The sequence below is a fragment of the Chamaea fasciata genome, unplaced genomic scaffold (genome assembly GCF_029207755.1).
Source record: "Chamaea fasciata isolate MVZ Bird 193981 ecotype frontalis unplaced genomic scaffold, bChaFas1.0.hap1 SCAF_32, whole genome shotgun sequence".
Classification (NCBI taxonomy): Eukaryota; Metazoa; Chordata; class Aves; order Passeriformes; family Sylviidae; genus Chamaea; species Chamaea fasciata.
The window spans coordinates 2,771,128-2,782,826 of record NW_027094117.1 but is presented as its reverse complement, the minus strand read 5'-3'; the positions used below and the strand labels follow the sequence as shown (position 1 = coordinate 2,782,826).

The following is an 11,699-nucleotide window of genomic DNA, read 5'->3' as shown; positions in this document are numbered from 1 at the left end:
AAGGGGAATGGATTTGAACTGCAGGGAGGGAAGCAGGCTCAGATTAGATGTAAGGGAGAATTTTGGTTTTTTACCAGGAGAGTGGGGAACACACTGACAGAAGGTGCCCAGAGATGTGGGAGGTGCCTCCTCCCTGGAAAGAGCCAAGCTCAGCTCAGGCACGGCTCTGGGGCACCTGATCTGCTTGAAGATGTCTGCGCCCATTGAGGGCACCAGGTGCAGAGGACCTGGAAAGGAGCCTGCCAACCCAAACCGGGCGAGGATTCTGCTTGCTTTGCGCGTGCAAAGCAGCCAGCCTGGAGATTACGGGAGAGGGCCCCAGAAGAAAACCCCTCCCTGCCGCTGCTATTTCCCCTGCAGCCGCTTGGCATTCACCTGCAGCAGCTCCTGGGCAGACCAGCGCCGCTCCTCGTCCCACTCCAGGCTGCACTCGAGGAAGTCCCGCAGCAGAGCCGACAGGCGCCGGGGCTCCTGCAGCCGCGGGGTCCCGTTCTGCCGGATCAGAGTGCGAGCCTGCAGGAAAAGCAAACACAGCGCTCTGCCAGCTTCCGTCACACCCACAGTGCTCACATCGAGCCCAGCTTCTCAGCCCCAGCTCCAGGGGCACTTTCCTCCCTGGCAGAGATGCTGCTCATTTTTCTTTACCAACCAAAAAACCCAAAGCCTGATGCAGCCACAGCCATTGCAACATCCAAATGATCTGGCCTGGAGAGCCAATCTCATTGGCTTTCTTAGTAGGCACTTCCATCAGAAAGAGCAGATTTTGCTTCTCCAAATACCGACACCAGCGTTCCAGGCCATTTGCAAGAGTCACTGTGGTCTGACTGTTATTTCAAAGGATTCTTACATCAAACGCATCTCTGCAGGGCCACTGACACTCAAGGAAATTCATTTGTGATGCCCCATCCCAGAAACTGCCAGACAAGAAACAGGTTTGTGTTGCTGAAAGCTCAGGCTTGGTGACATGGAGAAAGGAGCTTGGGCTAGGAAAGAAACGTGTTAGACTTTGGGCATGTTAAATAATCATCTTGAGGTGTTAGACAACTTTCCCAGTGAGAAGAGCCGGGAGGGACTTAATCTCGCCAAACCTGTTTTACAAACTCCTTCATAGATTTCTTGTGTTTGGGGGTGGCTTTTGGGGTGCGTTTGGGGCTTTTTTGCAAGATAACATTGGAGCTGATACTGGCTTCACGCTTTCAGGTCATCCTCACAGATAGAAGAGCTGCAACACCTTAAAGCCCAAAGCACATTGTTGCCAGAGACTGCAGAATATTGGTCTGTGTTCAGGCTCGAGTCCTCTGGGAATTCCCTTCCCCATGTCCAGAAACTTTCAGCTGCTCCTGCCAGTGCAGGGTCACGCTGTGCTCACAGGCCTCTGCAAACACTGGAGAATCTGCCTCTTACCATGGCCGCCGTTTCCTTGAAGTAAGGAGGTTCTCCTTCCACCATCTCGATGGTCACAATGCCCAAGGACCAGATGTCCACCTTGGGGCCGTAAGGAGAACTGGTGACAACTTCTGGGGCCATCCAGTGAGCAGTGCCCACCATGGAGCTGGGCTGGTCCTGCTCAGGGCTGAGCTGAGCGCAGAGGCCAAAATCAGCTGAGGACAGAAACAAACCCTGTCAAAGGCAGCTGGAATGAGGAAACCAACCACAAAGATTCCCCACTCTCAGTGTGAGAATGCAGTCGTGAATACAGCTGCAAAAGTCCTCACGGCTGGAGGCAAGGAAAGATGGAACTGGACCCTTCAAGAAACCCTCAGCTTCCATGCAGTGGCTTTTACTGATTCCCTTAAAGATTTCCATTCCAACTCCTGCCCCTCTGCAAGGGCCACAGCCAGAGCAAAGCCACTCCTGACACTCCTGCTCCTCCCCTGAGCTCTCTGCAGGGGCAGCAGGAGCGCTTGTGGCAGTGCCACCAGCAGCACTTGTGGGGCTCTGGCCGTCACTGGCAAGCAGCCCCACACCCGCAGCCCGGGAGCGCCGTGCCTGGCCAGGAACACTCACCCAGCTTGACAGAGCCGTCCATTCCCAGAAGGATGTTGGAGCTCTTCAGATCTCTGTGGATCACCTGGTTGGAATGGAGGAAATCCAGGCCCTGCAGACACTGAGAGAGAAAAAGAAACACCAGGGTAAAAATCAATGGCTGGAATATATCAGCCAAGAAAGGAGAGTTTAGAATTCTGCCAGCAGAAACTTTGCTGTGACAGGCCAGGAGTGCAGTGCACACAAGCTCCAGGCAAATGGTTCCAAGGCAAAGCTGAGAAGAGCAAATCAAACCCAAAAAAGACAGAGTACCCCAACAGCAGGAAAGGGGACAAGAACAGAAGTGCAGTGATGCTGGCAGGCCATTCATTTCAGTGGCTCTTTCCTCTCCAGCTCATAAAAACAAGGCAGAAACAAAGCCCTGAGCATGGAGCCGCTCCTCTTCTCCTGCCCTTCTGGAAGGAGCATCGTGTCCAAGCCATGGGAGGCACAAGCAGGATCCCTCACCTCCCGACTGACAGCTGCCATGTCTCCTTCAGCCATGCGTGTCTGTCTGACCACATCCTGCAAAGTTCCTCCATCCATGTATTCCATCACCAGCCAGAGATCTCCATCAACAAGGAAGCTGGAAAAGGAAAACAATGGCACAGAGATGAATGTGCAGTGCTCAATTCCCCCGTGGCAAAGCCTCCAGTGGGGTTTTCTTTCCAGGTCACTTGTCAATGAGGACAGAATCCCGTCTGATTTTCACAGGAGACACCTGTGAAAAAGGAGAGGCCTTAGATGGCAAGCAAGTGAAAGATGCACTTTTAGCAACAGCCCAGATCAATCTGAAACCACAACACTTGCCCTCAGCTGCTTCAGCATCTGAACTCATCACTTCCACCATTCACTCCACCACAAGGCAACACAACTTCCAGAGCTATCCAGGGAGGGAGGCCGTGCAGCACTTGGGATAAAAGTGGTCAACTCTTTGGAAAACCTTGCAGAAAGTCTCTTCAGCAACAGGCAGGGCCATTGAAAAATGGGCAGATGAGGCCTTTCTGGAAACAAGAACCTGCTCTTCCTGGTAACTGAAGCAATGGAAAAGATTTGGGAAGAAGACACCAAGGGAAATAATTTCTGCCATGGATTATCAGCACTTGTTGTAAGACACAGAAAATAGGGTCCGCTTGAAGAGAAAACCAAAGTGGTGCAACAAAGGAACATGGAGGGAGTGAACTGCCAGGCTGTTGTTTTAGGAAGATATGGCCGGGTCAGGCTTCTCAAAACAGGCTACGGACTACGGATGCCAGGAAAGATTAACGCAGGGCTCATGCACGGGATGAGAGCTGAAGCACTCACCTGTCCAAAGAGTTGATAATGTTGGGGTTCTTCTTGTCCTTCAGGAGCAGGAGCTCATTCACAGCTCGTTCCCTCTTCTGCCCTCGGAGACTCATTTTCTTTATGGCCACCTGAAGGGACATTGCAGACCTTCAACTGGAGGAGTCTGTGGCAGGAGGCCACAGCAAACACGGAGCGAGTCTTTTTGGAGCGACGCAGCCAGGCTGTGCCAAACTGCCTTGGGATGGGACACCAGAGCTCAGCAAGTGCCATTCCCACAGCCCATTGCTCTGCTGGCTGGGGGCTGCTTACAGGACACGTGGCCAGAGACATTTGGCCTTGTGAGCTCTGCAGAAATGGTCCCTCAGCTTCAAAGCTCTAACAACCTTCTCTGCACCTACACTCTTCTCAAATGGCCCTAGTTTACCACCACTCTTAGAATGATGATGATGATGTTCATTATTATTCAAACACATTTTGCAAGCAGGAGGTAATTCTGGTTCTGTGCAAACAGAGCAAAAGAGCTGGGAACCCTTTAGCAATTCTATGGCATTTGCTCATGATTTCAAACGCAGCTGCTCTGCTTGGGCTTGCACAACAAAGCAAACACACACATCCCATGCTCAGATGATCCCTGTCACAGGCTGGCACCCGCACCAGAGCCAAAGACAACTGCAGGCTTTAGGAGAGAGCTTTGCTCTGGACATCCACCTTCTCATTGCTCTCCCTCTCTCTCTGTCAGCAGACACTCACCTCTCGTCCAGTGGCCCTGTCGAGTCCTTTACAAACGGCTCCGAAAGCCCTGCAGACAAAACAGCAGAGAGGAAAGAAGCAGTGCTTTAGACCCTGGGAGTGAAAGTCAGGCAGACAGGAGATCTTTTCTACCTGTAGCATTCAGAAAACACCTGGGCGCGTCAAGCCTTGAAAGAAGGGCGCGGCAGCCACCAGCCCTCTGCCATGCAAGGTGTGCAAGGGAAAACTGAGGCCAAACATGAAGGAAAAGTGCTGGAGCAAACCCCAAATGTCCGTGATGAATTCCTTTAGTTCAAAACCTGGGCTGGGGGCCGGCTGTCTAAAGAACTAGAAAAGAATGTATTTCATCCTTTTGCGTTTCCTGCCTAAGAGCTGCAGGATCCACAAGAGCCCTGCATCAGGGCATCATGCATTTTCCCCTTGAGTGCAGCAGCTCTGTGTCTGTTACTGGATGTGTGGGGTCTACTACTTGTGCTGAAAAGAGCCCTTCTTAGTTCATCTCTGCTTTCTGTTTGGAAGCCATTCTCTTGATAATCCTGAGCGGTGAATAGTTTTGCAAGTAAAAGATTTGAAAGCAATCTTGTTGAGAACTCTTCTCTGACAGTCAGCAGATGGTGAGTTGCTCTCTTAGGCAATCCAATTGCATGGACAGAAGACCTTCCATGTCCTGCTCCTTGCTGCAGGCAGGACACTGCCAGCCTCCGGGGCCTTTGGAGGTGCCATCTGACCACAGTTGTCAATTCTGATCAGGAATGAGAGACAGCAGCATCATCCCCCAGTGCCTGAAGGTGTCTGCAGCTCTCCTGACTTCTCACTTGATCCTGCACCAGCAAAATACCTGGGCCCTGCTCGTGTAGAAGTAACTGCCTTGCACTTACCCTTGGCCAATCTGCTCCAGTTCCAGGTATTTCTCTGCAGGCTCCCCCACGCTCACGCTGTTTCCTGAAAGAAACCACATGGAAGACACTCTCTCCCAGACAGAGACCCCACCTTGCAGCAGAGCCAGAATGCAGCCCCACTCCCTGGGGGCCCTTGTTCTCAGCTGGGGAAGGACAATCAGTCACTCTGGGACATTCAGCTGCAGAGCAACACCGGCTGCAGCTGATGCTGAGACACACACACAGCACCTGCTCTGGCACACAGGAACAGAGCAGACGTACTCAGCTGCATCAGGCACTGCTCCCCTCTTTCCTCTGCCTGCAGGGCTGTGCTGCTGCCAGAACCTTCAGCCCAGGATCCCGCAGCAGAGGGAGGTTCTCCGTCCTCTTCGCAAAACGCTGCAGCTTCTCCGTCCTCTTCCCAAAACGCTGCAGGTTGGCCATGGTCTTTCCAAGCCGTGGGACGTTCACCCTCCACTTCCCATACTGGGAGACATTCACCCTCCTCTTCCCAAGCCACAGGATGTCCTCCGTCCTCATCCCACACCGGGAGATGTCCGTCATCCTTGTCCCGCGCCATGGCAGCTTGGCCATTCTCTCCCTGTGCCGAGTGACGTCCACCATCCTCGTCCCACACTGGGAGATGTCCACTGTCCTTGTCCCACACGGCGGGAGCCTCGCCGTTGTATTCCCAATCGGCGGGATGTTCACCCTCATCTCCCAGAAGAGCGGGAAGCTCCCTGTTGTCTCCCGGCACAGAGGGAAGTTCACCATTATCTCCCTGAAGAGTGGGAAGTTCACCGCTGCCTTCCTCCTCTTTGGCCTCCTCTTTGGAGGCAGAGGGAGCTGGAGGAGGTGCTGATGCTGCTTTTGTGCCCTGTGGACAGGCGGTAGTGTGAGGGACGGGAAGTTCATCTCAGTTATCACCTTATTTATCCTCAGCTACACATCCAGCTGCACTAAGCAGAAATAGGGTTCCCAGCTGTTCAAACAAACAAACAATGGGCTAAAGTCGACATTGCCACTTATTGTTGGGAATTTGATACTCCACCATGGCTAAAGCCAGCAAGCAATCTTCTGCCTGCAAAACCACACCTGCAGCTCTTCAAAAGCATTTCAACAGAAAAGGAGAAAACTGCCAGGGATGCCTTTGCTGCTGCTGCTGCTGCTGCTGCTGCTGCAAAGACACTGACAGGAACTTTCCTTCAGCCTCCCAGGCTTGCACTCGGCTGCCACACGCTGAGCTCACAACTTGCTGCACAATTCCAAACACCAAAGGTTCCCTTTGAACTCACCAAAGGAGGAGCTGCTCGAGATCCACCTGTCAGGTGCCCTGCAATGGGAGAAGGAACATGAACCAGATGCTGTCAGGAAAAGAAATGCCTGTGGTGGGAAATGCCACAGAGCAAAGCAAGCCCAAGAGAGCATTTTGCTTTCACAGCATCCCTCCAGGAGCCACAGTCCCTTCACACAGCAAGCAAGAGAACAGCACCAAATACTGGGCTGTGTCAGTTCTGGGCCGGACCAGCAAACGGAGGGAGTTCCAGGCTCGGCTGCCACACACTCTCCCCTTGAGAGTACGGAACTCCCCCAGCAACTCTCCCCTGCAAATGCTGTGCACACCCTGCTGGCTGCAGACACCCCCTTTTTTCAGCTGCAGCTGCTGGCAGCAGCTCTCCCAAACCAATGGTGTCTTCATGGCAATTTGGTTACAAAGTCAACCCAGTTCCCGAGGAAGAACAGAAAGCACACAGCAAGCTCAAAGCCACAGATGCTGCACCGAGGGAAAAGCTTGACTTACGTGCCAAGTGGGTCAAGAAATACACGGAATAAGCCACAGAGTACAGGCTGCAAACTGCAGCAACCAAATTCTGGAACATTTTGGCTGCGCTGCACACGTCTGCAGACTGTAGCCCTGCAAGCACAGAAGGACAGCCGTCAGGGTGTGGGCTGACCGCTGGGAATGCCTCGGGCAGGAGGATCCTCCTGCAAGGAGCAGGCACCCAGAGTCGCTCTGGACACTGCGGCCTCTGTGTCCCACAGCATCAGCAGCACCACGGGGACGTGGTAATGCTCCTGTGACATCACAGCAGCAGCTCATGCAAAAACTGCCTGGAAGGTTCTCCTGTGTCACCAAGGAGCAGAAAGAATCCTCCCAGGGCACAGGCTATTGCCCAAAGGATGCAAGAGGAACTGTGTAAATGCAGCCCTAAGGACGCCTGATAGCCCAGCCTGAACACTGAGGAGGAACAAGGATGGGAGAAAACCAAAGGAAACGTGACCTTTGGTCACTGATGCTTCTGACTGAAACCAGCAAGGCTCCTTCCATCTGGCATCTTTGTTCTAGTTCTAAAAACTAATTCTTGGCTTGAAACAGGGGAAAATGGGAAGTTGATCCATGGGGAAGAGAGGTGGCGGGGCCGGGTGGGTGGGAGCAGCGGGATGAGCTCTTGCGGGAGCTCTTGGCTTTCCCTGGGAAGAGGAAAGGGGCTGGATGCAGCTCCTTGCGCAGGACTGCACAGGCGGTGATTCCTGCAGGGATGAGAGTGGGTCGTGGTGTTATCTTGTCCCAGGTGCACAAGATGGACTGCGGAGGATTTCGGCGATGGAAGAATGCAATCAATCATTATGATTGGTAAAGCATTGTTCCACTTTATTGCTCATAACATCCGTTATTATACTTTTGCCCGAAGCGTTCAGCATACTTGTCAAATTATAATTGGTTAGCATCCACTACTCATCTATACTTGATTGGCTATATCAAGCGTGAAAAGGTTCTTCCCCTTGGCATGCTGAAAACTTTGGAGACGTGCTTACTGCTACGCTCTATTAACCACAAGTTCTTTTATCTTTGGCCTGTAACCGTGCTTACTGCTGTCCCAAGGACAGCTTGTCTTAGCAGCACGTAGGCTGCTAGCACTTGGTATCGGGCCATAAGGCCTCTAATGACCCGTGGCCTTGCTCTGCTAACCATTCTTTAACAATGGACCTGGGCTGTGGAGTCCATGGAGAGCGGGAGCTACTCCCAAATCCCACCTGATCCTGCTTCATCCACCCTGTCCCAGTCCTGCTCCACCCATGCCACCTGTTCCCACTCCAGAATCCAAGCCTGATCCTGCTCCATCCATTCCACACCAATCCTGCCCCATTCATCCTGCACCAAACCTGCCTCATCTATCCATGCCCACTGATCCTGCTCCATCCAACCTGCACCAATCCTGCCTCATCCATCCCAACTGATCCCCCTCCAGCATCCAGCCCCGATCCCACTCCACAATTTCATCTGATCCTGCTCTGGACCCCTGCTCTGATTGGAATCCCCCCCTGATCCAAGTCCGTCCATCTTGCCCCAATCTCCCTCTGGAATCCCACGCTGATCCCCTTCCGTACCTAAGGTCAGGCCCTTGGTTCCCACATCTTTTCCTGCAGAAAGAGAAGATCCATCAGATTCCAGCACAGATCACACACCAGGATTAATCCCAGCATCCATCCTGGGATCCACACAGAGGGGATCCAGAGCTGGATCTGCCACTGGCACTCACTGGCTGCCATGTTGTATCCATTCCTGTCCCTCTTCCCTTGGGAAACAAAGTGGGATCAGTGTCAGTGGCACAGGATTCCCGGAGCGGTGCTGGGTGGATGCCCCTTCCTGACCCCCATGCAGTGTCTTACCAGATTGGAACTTCCAGACTGTAAGAGACGGTCTGAAGATCCCTCATCTGCCTCACCACCATGGTCAAGGACAGAGACTGAAACCCCTCGAAGGGCCTTGAAAATCTCAAGACGGGAGTTGTGGCCTGGCTGAGCTGGGATGTTGGCCAAGTGCTGCCTGCAGGTGTGTTTGATGGAAAAACCCAGCACCCACATGGGAACATCAGAACCTGAGGAGAAACAATGGGCAAGTCACGGTGAAGTGACTGCGCCTGCTGACTCGTACTGGTCGACACTGTACCTGCTGACGACCGACTTGTTCTGAGTTCTCTAAATGAACACACTGCAATGATTTCCCCCGCCTGTTTGGCCAACTGCCTGTCGCTTCGGAGAGGACTATAAAAACCCTAGAGACCCCCGCTCACTTTTGAGATCTCCCCACTGGAGAAACTCGCGTCTATAGGCATCTTCAAAAGCCTCAAAGACTCGACCCTCCATGCTGGTAGCTATAATCCCCTTGCCCTCTTTTTCTGTCTTTCTTACTATTCTCTTTTCTCTCCCCACTGTGGCATTTGTTGGCACAAAATCAAAGTGCATTTGTGATTGAGTAAACTGAGTTTGTCCCCCGCCGTGTCTTTTGTGCTCTGAAATCCCTAAAATGAACCATCACCAAGCCCGCTTGTGGGAGCGGATCGTGACATTAAATTGGCATCCCGGACAGGATCTGGATGGACTGAGGGGTTGTGGGTTTTACATAGTTTGTAACAGGGGAAGGAGCCTCGTCTCAGCCGCACCTAGCACGCCACTTGGGTGAGCGCTGTTAGAACGCAAGGGGGGCGAGGGAAAATTCCCGCAGACTGTACGCACCCAGGCGAATAGCACTTCCTGTCGTCAGGATTTCACAACAAGATCTCATTGTGCAAAAGATGGGACCGTGGTGAGTTTTTTGTGTGTGTGTGTGTTTTGGGCTGCTTGGCGTAGTTGAGGAGACAACTATTTGTAACTAAGGTGAACCTCCCAGGCAGTTTTGGTCTCCTGGCCCATTCCAGGGAAGCAAAGGGAAACAGAGTTTTAGCTGTGCCTTTGGTGTAACTTGAAGAGTACCTCCCTGAGAGTGGTTTTGGTCCCTTCAGAAAATGAATGAAAAAGATGAGGATGCATTTTTCGCTTTACATGCAAAGCATGGTGCTAGACCTTCTCCAGACGGAGAAAGGTGGGCACAGAATAATTGGTTTCACTTTGAAAACATTGTAGATAGAATATATTCTTTGCAAGATGATGCTAGATCGAAACTGGGCAGAAATAAAAGCCTTCTTTGCTCAGTTTTGGGGGTGGCAGCCATAGAAACCCATTTTGAAGGGGTAAGTGAAGAACAAGCAGTCCTAGAATCCCTGCCAAATTTGGTAGAAGCTTTGCAAAAACAATTAGAACAGGAAAGAAATCAGAATTATTTGCTGCAGATTTCCCTTGCAGAAGGGGAAAGTAAAACCTTCAAATCTGCAGATTCACCCACAGAAATTGAAGGAAAGGAGACATCCAGCATTAAACAAATATACCCTCAGAAGGAATTAGTACACATGCAAAATTGTGGGGAACACTGTTGCTCCAACTTGAGACCTCTCATTCAAACAGAATAGAATTCTATAAATGGAGAGGATGGTGATCCCCACAGAACTACCAAAGAAATACCATACACAGCCACTGAATTAACACAATTAAAGAAAGAATACTCCCGCCTGCCAGGTGAATCAGAGACAGAGGATGTTTTTCGAGTCTCCCTCACAGGAGGCGAGCAAATTAAATGAAGTGAACACGAAGCAAGTGGCTCTTGGGGACATGGAGTTTTCTTAACAGCAGGAAATAGGCGTGCTCCATGGTCCCTGACACAGCGTGCAGCTTACTGGGCAGGGGGGTTAAACCCCCTTGAGAGGGGCGACCCTCTGGCAATAGTCGGCACCTCAGACCGACTCCTAGAAAACATAGACAAAGCTGCATGCTTGCAAATGATACATGAAAGAAAATGAATCTCTGGCTGTGAGTCACCAATGCTCAATGCCTGTCAAACCTGAGATTATGACCCCTCTAATTCGAGGTTTGCCAGAGTCTTTTAAACCAACAGCAATTCTTCTTCAAAAAACAATAGCATCTATCTCTGCGCTAGATAGACTTGGAAGATTTCTTGGACAGACAAGAGATCAAACTGCTTCCACCGACTCCACTGACTCCTCACCTTTTACAACTCCTAGCACACAATCTAACAGCAGTCATAAACTTTGAACATGGAGTCAGGTAGCAGAGGAGTTAATAAGTTACAGTAGAAAATATGGACCAGTGAAGTACCCTGAGGACAAACCAGAAAAACCCAGAGGTGTCAGGGACATTGCCTCTCCTAATGAAAAATCGGCAAAGGGAAAACAAATTTCCAAGCGGCAGCAACTGTGGTCGCTAGGACTGAAAAGGGGAGTGCCGCCAGAAATAACGGATCAATTGCCTGATGATAAATTGGCGAAAATAATTTCTAATTGGCCCTGTCCCAAACCTATTGTGTTGGAATCGTCCAACCCACAACCCAGTGCACCTCCTCTTCCACAAGCCTTGGGCAACAAGCCACAACATTCCCTTACACAAGTTGTAAACAATGAGACACAGCAAGTGGGGGATGTTCATCAACGGAAAAGAATTTCCCACTTAGAAAGCCTTGCTTTGCAGATCCCCTGAGAGAAAATACAAAAACCTTCTCAAGAAGTAAAATTTTGGGGTATCTGGTGGATAGGAGGTATGACATGTATCCCAGCTGACACCCTAACCTCCTCAGATCAAATTCAAGTGCATGAGTCCAGGCAAGATCTACAGCATGCCTTGGGATTAGTAGTGTTTTGGGGAAAAGACATTCCAGATTTTTCCATTTTTGCCAGGCCTCTTTATGATTTGTTGAGAAAGGGAGTAAAATGGGACTGGAGCCCATCTCAGGAAGAAGCAGTACAATTGTTGATTTTTGGAGCCACAGCTCATCAGGCCCTAAGCCCTATCCAGCCAACAGATCCTTTTCAGGTAGAATGGGGATTTGCTTCCTCACGGTTGTCAGTACACATATGGCAGTGGGGTCCT

The 11,699-nt window shown here is 51.2% G+C and overlaps 1 pseudogene; it reads left to right on the top strand.

The window, feature by feature from the left end:
- Nucleotides 1-9,727: 9,727 nt before the first annotated feature.
- On the top strand, nt 9,728-11,309 carry LOC136303286 (uncharacterized; annotated as a pseudogene).
- Nucleotides 11,310-11,699: the final 390 nt, after the last annotated feature.